At 41.3% G+C, this 12,720-nt stretch overlaps 1 protein-coding gene across 9 annotated transcripts in view; it reads left to right on the top strand.

The window, feature by feature from the left end:
* LOC105492072 (cyclin dependent kinase 19) overlaps positions 1-12,720 on the top strand; it is a 216,702-nt gene that overhangs the window by 21,175 nt on the left and 182,807 nt on the right. Inside the window, exon 1 of one of the 9 annotated variants that reach the window (XM_071096309.1) lies at positions 5,198-5,215. The exons of 7 other annotated variants lie outside the window; for them this stretch is intronic. The gene's annotated coding sequence lies outside the window, so the exon portion shown is untranslated. Of the gene's footprint in view, positions 1-5,197; positions 5,216-11,618; positions 11,638-12,720 lie in introns of those variants that run through there. One more of the 9 variants, XM_071096307.1, reaches the window with a different exon arrangement.

Below are 12,720 nucleotides of genomic sequence, written 5' to 3'. Positions count from 1 at the left end.
AGGCTGAGGTGGGAGAAGCACCTGAGCCAGGGAAAGTTGAGGCTACAGTGAGCTGTGATCATACCACTGCACTCAAGCTTTGGTGACAGACTGAGACCCTGTCACAAAAACAAAACAAGACAGCAGCAAGTTTTCCTTGGAATATTTTATTTTTATGTAATCTTGTCATCCACATTTTTCTACGTTTATGTTAAAGATATGTTCTACAATATAATTTACCAGGAAGTTTTCTAGTCATCTTAATTTCCTGTTGTTAATTTTTATTGGAATAATGGGTAATTTTTTTCACAGATATATATGTTACTTTGAAAAGTAGTGAAGAATAAACAAAGTTTCATGTTGTGTTTTGGTGTAGAAATTATTAAAAGCATTTTGAAAAATATCAGGCCGGGTGTGGTGGCTCACCCCTGTAATCCCAGCACTTTGGGAGGCTGAGGCGGGTGGATCACGAGGTCATGAGATTGAGACCATCCTGACTAAGATGGTGAAACCCCGTCCCTACTAAAAATACAAAAAAAATTTGCTGGGCATGGTGGCATATGTCTGTAGTCCCAGCTACTCGGGAGGCTGAGGCAGGAGAATTGCTTGCACCTGGGAGGCAGAGGTTGCAGTGAGCCAAGACAATGCTGCTGCATTCCAGTCTGGCGACAGAGTGAGACCCTGTCTCAAAAAAAAAAAAAAAAAAAAGGGAGGAGAATGCAGATCTAGCTGTCATTTAACACTGGGAAGAACAGGCCAGGCACGGTGGCTCACAGGTAATCCTAGCACTTTGGGAGGCCAAGGCGGGTGGATCACCTGATGTCAGGAGTTCGAGACCAGCCTGACCAAATATGGTGGAACCCCGTCTCTACTAAAAATACAAAAGTTAGCCGGACGTGGTGGCGGGCGCCCTTAGTCCCAGTTACTCGGGAGGCTGAGACAGGAGAATTGCTTGAACTTGGGAGACAGAGGTTGCAGTGAGCTGAGATTGCGCCACCGCACTCCAGCCTGGGTGACAGAGCGAGACTCCGTCTCCAAACAAACAAACAAACAAACAACCTGGGAAGAACACCACTCTGGTGTTTATCGTGTTTGGATTTGTCATTCTGGCTTTGTGCAACAGAAAAACCAATCAATATACCAATAAGGTGTTTATTTTCCTCTTTTTTTTTTTTTTTGAGACGGAGTCTCGCTCTGTGGCCCAGGCTGGAGTGCAGTGGCCGGATCTCAGCTCACTGCAAGCTCCGCCCCCCGGGTTTACGCCATTCTCCTGCCTCAGCCTCCAGAGTAGCTGGGACTACAGGCGCCCGCCACCTTGCCCGGCTAGTTTTTTGTATTTTTTAGTAGAGACGGGGTTTCACCGTGTTAGCCAGGATGGTCTTGATCTCCTGACCTCGTGATCCGCCCGTCTCGGCCTCCCAAAGTGCTGGGATTACAGGCTTGAGCCACCGCGCCCGGCCTATTTTATTTATTTTTTTGAGACTGAGTCTGGCTCTGTCGCCCAGGCTGGAGTGCAGTGGTGCGATCTCGGCTCACAGCAACCTCTGCCTCCCAGGTTCACACCATTCTTCTGCCTCAGCTTCCCGAGTAGCTGGGACTATAGGCGCCTGTCACAAAGCCCGGTTCATTTTTTGTATTTTTAGTAGAGACGGGGTTTCATCGTGTTAGCCAGGATGGTCTTGATCTCCTGACCTCGTGATCCACCTGGATCGGCCTCCCAAAGTGCTGGGATTACAGACGTGAGCCACTGTGCCCGGCCGTTGTTCAACATTTTTAATAACTATAGTCTGTATACGTGTACATTTATTTAACCATTTACTCTGTTGATTGATGCTTATTTATAACTTTTTATTATTATAAATAGCACTATGATCAACAGATGTCCAGTTTTAAAAACTTTGTTTTTCTGAGAGACAGAACTTTCTAAAGTAGAAATATGCAGAGGGATAGGAAAGCGTATGTAAATCAAAATGTAATTAATTTTTGACTTTATCATGATCCTTATTATAAATTTCAAAGTGAATCAGTGGATCAATATTTCTTATTACTACATTGATTTACATAAAGTAGGAGTTTTAATAACCTATATAATTTATATTTATTTTTTATTTTATTTTATTATTTTTTGAGACAGAGTCTTGCTCTGTCACCCGGGCTAGAGTGTAATGGTGTGATCTTGGCTCACTGCAACCTCTGCCTCCCAGGTTCAAGTGATTCTCATGCCTCAGCCTCCCCAGTAGCTGGGATTACAGGCACCTGCCACCACACTGGGCTAATTTTTCTATTTTTTGTAGAGACAGGTTTTCTCCATGTTGGCCAGGCTGGTCTTGAACTCCAGACCTCAAGTGGTTTACCTGCCTCCGCCTCCCAAAGTGCTGGGATTACAGGCGTGAGCCACCATGCCCAGCCTAGGAACCTATATAATTAAAAACTTAAAAATATTCTCTTGGATGTACTTATGGGTAGCAGTATAAACACAACGTAAGCTTTTAGGGCTATGTGGAATCTTTATGGTTCAAATTGCTTGCCTCAGAAGCAGTCCAGAAATATACAGTGCCATCCTTAATATCATATGATATGTTTCAGCATCTGATATATTGGTGTTGAGTACATGAATAGCTATATATTGGGTTTTCTAACTCCTATCCCAACATTTAAGTTTGTAACAGAATTTATAAAGATAATGAAAACTACAGTTGCCCTTTGAACAAAATTTGAACTGTGCGGGTCCACTTACACATAAAGTTTTTTGGAGAATGCAAGAATTAGCCGGGTATGGTGGCACACGACTGTAATCCCAGCTACTCGGGAGGCTGAGGCAGAATTGTTTGAACCCAGGAGGCAGAGGTTACGGTGAGCCAAGATCGTGCCACTGTACTCCAGCCTGGGCAACAGAGCGAGACTATGTCTCAAAACAAAACGAAACCAAAAACCCCCGCAAAACCCAGTCAAGATAACAGTAAATGCAGCAGATACGTTCCCAGATGCCATTAAGAAAATCATTGGATTATGAAAGCTCAGAACAATATTTCTGCTGGGTGTCATGGCTCACGCCTGTAAATCCCAGCACTTTGGCTGGCCAAAGTAGGAGGATCACTTGAGCCCAGGAGTTCGAGATCAGCTTGGGCAACATAGTCAGACTCTGTCTCTACAAAGAAATAAAATAAAATATGGTGGCACGTTACCTAGAGTCTCAGCTACTTGTGAGGCTGAGGTTGGAGAATCACTTAAGCGTAGGAGATAGAGGCTACAGTGAGCTGTGATTGTTCTACTGCACTCCAGCCTGAGTGACAGAGTGAGACCTTATTCCAAAAAAAAAAAAAAAAAAAAAAAAAAAAAATCATTGAGGAGAAAGGACATCTGCTGGAATAGGTGTTTGTATGTTTGTTTGTTTTAGATAGAGCCTTGCTCTGTCGCCCAAGCTGGAATGCAGTGGTACAATCTCTACTCACTGTAAACTCTGCCTCCCGGGTTCAAACGATTCTGCCTCAGCCTCCTGAGTAGCTGGGATTACAAAGCATGCGCCACCATGCCAGCTAATTTTTATATTTTTAGTAGAGACGGGGTTTCACCATGTTGGCCAAGGCTGGTCTCGAATTCCTGACCTCAAGTGATCCGCCTGTCTCGACCTCCCAAAGTACTGGGATTACAGGCGTGAGCCACTGCACCTGGTCCTGAATAGGTTTTTAATGCGGACAAAAGGGCCTTATTCTGGAAAAAATGCCACAAGGAACATTTATTAGTAATGAAGCAAGTCCCAGGATTTAAGGCAAGAAGGGATAGAAGGATAGAATTCTACCATTGTGTGCAAATTCAGTTTGGGTTTATGATTAGGACTGCCCTTATCTATAAAGCTGTGAACCCCTGAGCCTTGGAAGGAAAAGATAAACACCAGCTGCCAGTCTTTTCATTTTACAGAGAGAAAGTCTGGACAATGAGAACCCTTTTTCTTGATTGGTTCCATCAATGCTTTGTTCCCTAAGGAGAAGTACCTTGCCCATAAGGGACTGCCTTTTAAAGTTCTTTTGATATTAGACAATCCCGTGATCCCTCATAGCCCAATGAGTTCAACACCAAAAGTGTTGAAGTGATCTATTTGCCCCCAAACACATTTCTAATTTAGCCCGTAGATGAGTGGGTCATAAGACCTTTAAGGCTCGTTACACGCGGTACCCTATGGAAAGGATTGTCTACATTATGAAAGAAAACCCCAATAGGGAGAACGTCATGAAGTCTAGAAGGATTACACCATTTAAGATGCCATCATTACAGCCACAGAAGCCATCAAGCTCAAAACAATACATTCCTGCTGGACAAAACAGTGTCCAGATGTTGTGCATGACTTCACAGGGTTTATGGCAGAGCCAGTTAAGGAAATCATGAAAGAAATTGTGGGTATGGAAAAAAAGATGGGGGAATGAAGGATTTTAAAATATAGATCTGAGAGAATTAAAGACCCAATAGATGGCACACCAGAGGAATTAATAGATGACTTGATGGAGACGAGTGCTTCTGAACCAGTACCAGATGATGAGGAAAAAGACACAAAAGAAGCAGTATCAGGAAACAAATTGATGTTAGACAAGCTGGCAAAATGGTTCTGATTATTTAGGCTGCTTTGGACTTCTTTTACAACATCTACTCTTCTATGATACAGACACTGAAACTAAGGCAGATGGTGGAAGAAGGAATGGTACCATACCAAAACATTTCTAGAGAAATGAAAAAGCAAAAAAGGCAGAAATTATGATGTATTTATTTCTTTTTTTTTTTGAGATGGAATTTCGCTCTTGTTGCCCAGGGTGGAGTGCAATGGCTTGATCTCGACTCACCACAACCTCTGCCTCCCCGGTTCAGGTGATTCTCCTGTCTCAGGCTCCCTAGTAGCTGGGATTACAGGCATGTGCCACCACGCCCGGCTGATTTTGTATTTTTAGTAGAGACAGATTTTCTCTATGTTGGTCAGGCTGGTCGCGAACTCCCAACCTCGGGTGATCTGCCCGCCTCAGCCTCCCAAAGTGCTGGGATTACAGGCATGAGCCACTGCGCAAGGCCTATGATGTATTTCTATAAAGTTACACTAAGTTTGCCTGCCTCTTCTGTCTCCCCTTCTACCTCTTCCGCCTCTGCCATCCTTGAAACAGCAAGACCAACTCCCCTCTTTCTTCTCAGTCGACTCAATGTGAAGACAATGAGGATGAAGACCTTTATGATGATCCACTTCTACTAATGAATAGTAAATATATTTTGTCTTTCTTATGGTTTCCTTAGCATTTTCTTTCTGTAGCTTACTTTATTGTAAGAATACAGTATGTAATTAAAATAACATATAAAATATGTTAATTGACTGTTTATGTTATTGGTGAGGTTTCCAGTCAACAGTAGGCTATAAGTAAAGTTTGTTGGAGTCAAGTTGTAGGTGGGTTTTGACTGTGTGTGGGGTAAGCGCCGCTAAGCCCTGTATTGTTCAAGGATCAACTGTATTTGCCTGTGATCTCTAATGAAGGGAGATTGGTGAAGGCAAATTGGTTACCAAAAATTGTCAGAATGTACTTTTCTATAAACATTCTAGGATATTGACTGATGGATGAATTAGTGCATTTTCCATTAGTTAAATGTTTAGGGCCTTCTAGCCGGGTTTTTTTTTTTTTTTGGACAATTCAGTGGTTTTTAGCATATGCACAGTGTTGTATAATTATCGCCATTATCTAATTTTAGAACATTTCATCACCACAGACACTCTGTACACATTAGCAGTCACTCCCCATTTCCCTGGTATCCTCTAATCAACTTTTTGTGGCTTGTCTATGGATTTTTCTATTCTGGACATTACGTACAAATGAAATCATACTATATATGTTATTGTGTGTCTTGCTGCTTTTACTCAGCATAATCAAAGTTCGCCCATATTGTAGCATGTATGGGTATATCATTCTTTCAAATGACTGTGTGGTTATATCATGTTGTGTTTATCCATTCATCAACTGATGAACATTTGATTGTTTCCACTTTTAGGCCATTATGACTAATACTGATATGAATATTTTTGTAGAAGTTTTTGTTGGGCCATATGTTTTCAGTTCTCTTGGGTATATATCTAGGAGTGGAATTGCAGCATAATATGTTAACTGTTAGGATGTTTAACCTTTGGAAGAACTACCAGCGTCTTTCCCAAATCAGCTGTACCATTTCACATTTCCACCTGAAGTGTATGAGGGTTTCAGTTCTCTACATCGTTGTCAGCATATGGTATTGTCTGTCTTTCTGATTTTAGTCATCCTCATGGGCATGAAGTGGTAGCTTACTGTGGTTTTGATTTGCAGTTCCCTGATAACTTATGATGTTGAGCATTTTTTCGTGTACTTAGCGACCATTGCATATATTCTTTGGAGAAATGCCTACTCAAATTTTTTGCCCATTTTAAAATTGGGTTGTATTTTTATTGTTGTAAGAGTTCTTTTTATATTCTTAATACTATGCTCTTATGTGATGTATAATTTGCAAATATTTCTTGTTTTTTTGAGTTGCCTTTTCACTTTTTTCTTTCTTTTTTTTTTTTGAGATGAAGTCTTGCTCTGTCACTCAGGCTGGAGTGCAGAGGTTCGCTGCAGCCTCTTCTTCCCCGGCTCAAGCAGTTCTCCTGCCTCAGCCTCCCGAGTAGCTGATATTACAGGTGTGCACCATCACGCCGGCTAATTTTTGTATTTTTAGTAGAGACGGGGTTTCACCATGTTGGCCAGGCTTTTCTTGAACTCCTGACCTCAGGTGATCCACCCGCCTCAGCCTCCCAAAGTGCTGGGATAGCGGGTGTGAGCCACCGTGCCCAGCCTGCCTTTTCAATTTCTTGATGATTCACTTCTTTGGTTTTGTGATTGACTTTGAATCAAAAGTTTTTAATTTTGGTAAAGTCCAATCCATCTCTTTTTTTTCTTTTGTTGCTTGTTCTAAGAAACCACTGCTTGATCCAAGGTTGCAAAGATTTACTGCTTTGTTTTCTTCTTAGAGTTTTGTGGTTTAAGCTCTAATACTTAGGTTTGGAAGTGCCTTTTTTTTTTTTTTTTTTTTTTTTTTTTTTTTTTAAGGACAGAATCTTGCTCTGTCGCCCAGGCTGGAGAGCAATGGCATGATCTCGCCTCATTGCAACCTCCACCTCCTGGGTTCATGTGATTCTCCTGGCTCAGCCTTTGGAGAAGCTGGGATTACATGTGTGCACTACCACGCCTGGCTGACTTTTGTATTTTTAGTAGAGATGGGGTTTCACCATGTTAGCCAGGCTGGTCTCGAACTTCTGACCTCAAGTGATCTGCCTGCCTTGGCCTCCCAAAGTGCTGAAATTATAGGTGTGAGCCACTGCACCCAGCTCAGATATTCTTAGTATTTTCAAATTTAACTTTATTGTGCTTTTACTTGATGTGGAAATTTCCAACACTTCAAGTAAAGCAATTATACTCTGAAAAGTTGTGCAGCAAATTTAACAAGGGTCCTTGCCCTATATTTGTCTGCTGTTCCTGCCCCTGCCCAAAGTTAGTCCTCTGCATTGTGCTGCCTCTTCCCATGTCATCTCTCAGGCTATGGATGCAAAGTGTCATTTCATTTTATTCTTTTAAAAACATCAGTCACGCTGATCAGAAGGAAAGAATTTAGTATGTTGGTGTAATGGTGGGACTGTAGGCCGCAGACTGTAGGCGTAGTGTGCTGCAGGTGAACAAGTGAAACTTCATTCTTCTTAGATTAATAATTTATGGTGGCCATTAGTGGGAGATAGAGTGCCTATTTGGAACAGACTCAAGATTATTGTTACATCTTTGTAGTCTATGCAGAGGAAGCAAAATGTATAAAATAGTGAAGGAAAGAACAACAGCAAGTCATTCAGGATGTCTAGAGCAAATACTCAGGACGGAGGTTGAAAATGTGTTTCAGAGAGAGGGAGAGCATGGTAATGTGTGCCAGGCTAAAGAATTTGGTGTTAACCTGATGGAGAAAGAGAGTAATAGATTCCAAGTGGAATAAATTATTTTTGTTCCCAAATGGAAATAGTGATTTTTTTTCCTGATTGTAAAGGGAATACATGTTTGTTGTAAAATGCAAACAAATAATAAAAAAATAGGCAGTGAAAAGTCCCTGTAATCCCATTCACTAGAGATAACCACTGCTTAACAGTTTGCTGTATAGTTTTACAGAGGAGAATTTTGTGATCAGTTTTGCAGCAATGTGGATGGTGGAAAGGACAAAAGTTGGATGACATTGGAAGCAGATGGCTGTTAGGTCCAAATAGAAATGATAAGGACCTGTTTCTTAGTGGTAGCTGTGGGGGTAGAAAAGGTGCAGAACTGGGGAAAAGTCCAAGGGATTTTTTTTTAGGAGCTAGGATTCAGTGTCCAGTTAGGCAACTGGGTTGAAGGACTGATAAGTGGCCAGGAGGAGGGTTGATTGGATTTCCCAGAACCTGGGACCAAACTGTGGTATCATTTGAGCAGGCATAAAAGGGACAAATAGCAGTTTTTACCAGCAGCATGATTTCAGAGTGGAAATTCTGTCCTTTTGTTCTTATTTTCCTCCTGTGTTTCTAGGTTTATTTAGAAGGGGAGGGTACAAGCAAGAATTCAATTTTGTTTGGACAGATAAAAGCTGTTATATCATGTCCTTTTCTCTAACTAATTCTGTTTCTTTTATTAGTTGAGGATAGCAGGTTTCTTTGAGAAGTTGCTTCTGTTTTGGTGTGTAATTGTAGCATTAGCTTTTAAACTTCACAAAGTTTATGTTGGAATCTTTAAATTTTTATTCTGGGGAGTTGGGATTGAGGTGGGATGAGGGAGCCACTTTGGGAAGTTATTGACAGAGATTCTTGGACTCTAAAGTAAGAACTGATTGTTGTATCTCTCAATAGGGTTTTTTTTTTTTTGAGACAGGGTCTCACTTTGTCACCCAGGCAGTGACATGATCTTGGCTTACCTCAGCTTCCACCTCCTGAGCTCAAACAATCCTCCCACCTCAGCCTCCTGAGTAGGTGGGACTATCAGGATGTGGCAACACGCCTGGCTAATTTTTGTATTTTTTGCAGAGATGGGGTTTCACAGTGTTGCCCAGACTGGTGTCGAACTCCTGAGCTCAAGCCATCTGCCTGCGTTGCCCTCCCAAAGTGCTAGGATTAGAGGTGTGAGCCACTGCACCCAGCCCAAATCGGGTCTTGCTTTCACCGGGTTCTGCTGTGTTTCTTATCACTGGGAACAGGCAACTGTCTGATATAGTTTGGATATTTGTCCCCTCCAAATATCAGGTTGGAAATGGACCTTCAGTGTTGGGAGGTAGGGCCAACTGGGAAGTGTTTGGGTCATGGGGGCAGATCCCTTACGACTGGCTTGCTGCTGTCCTGGGTAATGAGTGAGTTCTTGCTCTGTCAGTTCCCAGGGAGATCTGGTTGTACAAAAAGAATCTGGGATATCCCTCCTCTCTCTCTTACTCCCTCTGTTGCCATGTGACACACTGGCTCCCCTTCCCCTTGTGCCATGATTGAAAGCTTCCTGAAGCCCTCATCAGAAGCAGATGCTGGTGCCATGTTTCTTATATGGCCTGCAGAACCATGAGCCAAATAAACTTCATTTCTTTATAAATTAGCCAGTTTGAGGTATTCCTTTATAGCAATGTAAAATGGACTAATACACTAATATCTCACACATTTTCTTTCTTTGTAACTTTTTGGATGGTTAATCAAGATAATGTCCATAGAGAACTACATAGTGCTATGTAATAGGCACTAAAAGACACTGGCTTCTTCTGTCTTACCTAAGAACAAACTTGAGATTATAAAAAAATGAGAAGTTAAAATCTCTTTCTTGCGAGTTTCATTTTTCCTTTAAAAAAATTTAAAAGTATATCTAAATGCCACCTCCTCTCTGCTTTCTCATCTCTGGAAGATGTGATACTCCTCCTTTGCATTCATAGTACCTTGGAACTTTCTTCTTTCAAGCAGCTCATCATTCAGTATTTTAATTGTGCAGTGCAATGCTTGGCACATAATTGATCCTCAATAAATATTTGTTGTAGAGATGTCTTGAAATGAGGTAACATGTTCTCCATTGTCTTCTCTTGAACAGCTGAACAACCGTACTGAAAAAAATAGGTTTATCCACTCAGGAAGCTTGGTTTGTTTTGGAAGAAAAATGGTATTTTGTAGTTAAGGAAATTTAAGTATTACCAACTGTCTTAAAATAAATTCTGATGTCTTCTGATATATACCTTGGTAGGAGATTTTATTTGTGTTGTGATTTGAAATGAAGGCAACAGCGTGATTTTTTTTTTTTTTTTTTTTGAAACAATGTCACTCTGTTGCCCAAGCTGGAGTGCAGTGGTGCCATCTCAGCTCACTGCAACCTCCTCCTCCCAGGTTCAAGTGATTCTCCTGCCTCAGTCTCTCAAGCAGCTAGGATTACAGGTGCAAGCCACCATGCCTGGCTAATTTTTGTGTGTGTGTGTATATATATATATATATATATATTTTTTTTTTTTTTTTTTTTGAGATGGAGTCTCACTCTGTCACCCAGGCTTGAGTGCAGTGGCGCCATCTCAGCTAACTGCAGCCTCCACCTCCTGGGTTCAAGTGATTCTCCTGTCTCAGCTTTCCGAGTAGCTGGGATTACAGACGTGTGCCACCACACCCAGCTAATTTTTATATTTTTAGTAGAGACAGGGTTTTGCCATGTTGGCCAGGCTGGTCTTGAAAACCTGACCTCAGGTGATCTGCCCGCCTCGGCCTCCCAAAGGGCTGGGATTACAGGTGTAAGCCGTCGTGCCTGGCCTAATTTTTGTATTTTTGTAGAGACAGGGTTTCACCATGTTGGCCAGGCTGGTCTTAAACTCCTGACCTCAGGTAATCCGCCCACCTCAGCCTCTCAAAGTGCTGGGATTGCAGGTGTGAGCCACAGTGCCCGGCCTCCTTTTAAGTGCTTGAGAATATGAGGTTTTAAAAATTTTATTTATTTATTGTAGAGATGGGGTCTCACTATATTGCCCAGGCTGGCCTCAAACTCCTGAGTTCAAGTGATCCTCTTGCCTCAGCCTTCCACAGTGCTGGGATTACAGGCGTGAGGCACTGTGCCCAGCCAAGGTTTTTGAAGTACTTCAGAATGACTATTTCTCTGAACTTCATTTATTCATCTAACATTTATTGAGTTCTTCTTTATGCCCTAGTCTAGACCTTGTGCTAAGGGCTATGGAAAGTCAAAGAGTTACAAATGGTTTCCTATCCTCAAGGCCTTTCACTTTAATGACAGAGGTAGACCAAAACATCCCCACATTACATTATAGTTTCATAGAAAGGTAAGCACAAAGGAACATTGTCCATTCATATTTGGTGCACGAGTTTGTTGTTTGTACTTGTGTATAGGGTGAATGCAGCAGGAAAGCTTTTTGGAGGAGCTGAGACTTGAAGGATACATGGAGAAAGACCCTTGCGAAGGGCATTTATTCCAAATAGAGTGTATATACCTGTGCAAAGGCGTGGTGGTATTAGAAGCCTGTAATTGTTTCTTTATGGGTGGAGGTAAGGCTGCAGATATAAACAGAGGTCAAAGGAATAATGAAAGGTCCTGTGTGCCAAGATAAGGATTTTGACGATTCTGATTTGTATTTTAGAAAGATGACTGATACAGCAGTGTAAAGGTGGGTATATTAGATTTAGGTTCACCTACAATACAAAACAGGTGGTCTCAACAAAATAGAGGTTTATTTTTCACACTGAAGTCCAGTTTTGGCATGATGACTCTAGGATCATCAAAGACCTGAGTTCCTTCTGTCTGCTTGACTGTCCCTTGGCACAGCTTCCATTACCCTTATTGTCCAGAATGACTGCTGGAGTGCCATCCACCGTATCTGAGCTACAGACTCTTCTAGCTAAGTTCCGTTTAAGTAGCTATCTTGTAAGTGTCTCATCCAGTGACTTCCACTTCTAGCTTATTGACCAGTCCTAGTAGCAAGGAAGGCTGGGAAATGTACACTTTTACCTGGATATGTACCACCCAGAATAAAACCACGGTCTGTTCCTAAGGAAGAAAGAGAGAATGGGTGTATACTAGGCAACCAGTAGTGTTTGCCACAAAGAGGACGGATAATGGAGGTAGGGAGAACAATTTAGTACAATTTACCCAAGTAGTAATACATGTGATTGCTTATACAAGACTGGTTTGGTTAATAATACAAGAATTGAAACTCTGTGGTAACTCTGAGTAAAAGCCATTCTGCGGGAAACCTAGAGGACTCAAGTGGTTATTTTGATAACAAAGCTGTTTTAGTGGGGCAAAAATTATACTTTAATAATTTTAACCTTTGAATTAAAAGACTTCCAATTAAACTTTTAGTAAAATTAAATCAGTACTAAAGAGGATTAATGTTTGTAAGAAAGACATTGATAGGAATTCCTTTTTAAAAAAGTGTATAGTATGATTTTTAAAAACTCTATGACAATACACATTAAACGGGTTTACAGTGTTTTTTTGGGAGATGAAATAATTTTGTGTTTCTTTTTGCAATTCCCTTTTTAGATTTTCTATACTTAGCACATGTTACTTTTTAAAAAATTGTGATAAAATACACATAACAAGAAATTTACCATCTTAACTATTTTTAGGTATACAGTTCAGTGGCATTGAGTACATTCATATTGTGCTACCATCACCACCATCCATCCACAGACCTCTTTCATCTTACAAATCTGGAACTCTGCACCTATTAAGGAATAAGTCCCCA

Source organism: Macaca nemestrina, chromosome 5 (genome assembly GCF_043159975.1).
Source record: "Macaca nemestrina isolate mMacNem1 chromosome 5, mMacNem.hap1, whole genome shotgun sequence".
NCBI classification, from domain to species: domain Eukaryota; kingdom Metazoa; phylum Chordata; class Mammalia; order Primates; family Cercopithecidae; genus Macaca; species Macaca nemestrina.
Note: the sequence above shows the minus strand (reverse complement) of the source record. Positions and strands in the feature narration are given on the sequence as shown.